Source organism: Eumetopias jubatus, unplaced genomic scaffold (genome assembly GCF_037043125.1).
Source record: "Eumetopias jubatus isolate StellerSeaLion01/CBP00866 unplaced genomic scaffold, mEumJub1_p1.0 scaffold_9, whole genome shotgun sequence".
Taxonomy (NCBI): domain Eukaryota; kingdom Metazoa; phylum Chordata; class Mammalia; order Carnivora; family Otariidae; genus Eumetopias; species Eumetopias jubatus.
The window spans coordinates 113,421,584-113,422,403 of record NW_028274815.1 but is presented as its reverse complement, the minus strand read 5'-3'; the positions used below and the strand labels follow the sequence as shown (position 1 = coordinate 113,422,403).

The following is an 820-nucleotide window of genomic DNA, read 5'->3' as shown; positions in this document are numbered from 1 at the left end:
GTAGTTTGTAGTACTATGTAGAGTAGCCTGATCTTGGGAAAGCCGAAGCGAAGACACGCTCCAAAATACCTGACCAGCACTCTTCAGAAGTGCCAACATCACAAAAGACAAGGAAAGACCAGGAAACTGTCACTGATTGTAGGACAGTGAGCAGGCATGGCTGAAGAGTATATACGAATTCTCTCTATTGTCTCTGTAACTCTTCCACAAATCTAACATTACTTTTTAGCTCTCTGGTCGCGGGCACAGAAGCGAGGCAACCAAGGGGATGTCATCATTTGGAAAGCGTTGCAATAAGATGCCCGCCACTGTGTCTCTCAGGCCTACCACCTTCAGAAGTCGACCTGAGGCAAATGTGGCTATCCTGCCAAGCAGAAGAGAAGGTATAACTGGGGTGCCAAGGTAACAAGACGAAATACCACTGGGACCTGACGAATGAGGCACCTAAAAATTGTTTACCACAGATTCAGGCCTGGATTCCCTGAAGGAACAACACCTCAGCCCAGGAGGGCTTCTGTTGCAGCCTCCAGTCCATCTGAAGGATTTCAATGACGAGTCACACAAGAAATGTTCTGGTTTAAAATAAAATAAAATAATTTTATTTTGTTAAGTAAAAAAAGATAATAATACAGCTGTTCTTGTCAAGACGGAGTAACAGGAATCAGGGTCACCCTCCCATCTGAGAAAAACAAAGGACGGACCAGGAAACAAGGGAGTGAGGGGAGCCCTACAGCGACCCCAGCTGACTTCCCTGGGAGTTGCCAGGCTGCGGCTCGGATTGTAATACTCTCAATGAGGAAACAAGTAGACAGAAAATCAG

The 820-nt window shown here is 46.1% G+C and overlaps 1 pseudogene; it reads left to right on the top strand.

Annotated features, from left to right (window-relative positions):
• Positions 1-265: 265 nt before the first annotated feature.
• Positions 266-552, top strand: LOC114220762 (large ribosomal subunit protein eL37-like; annotated as a pseudogene).
• Positions 553-820: the final 268 nt, after the last annotated feature.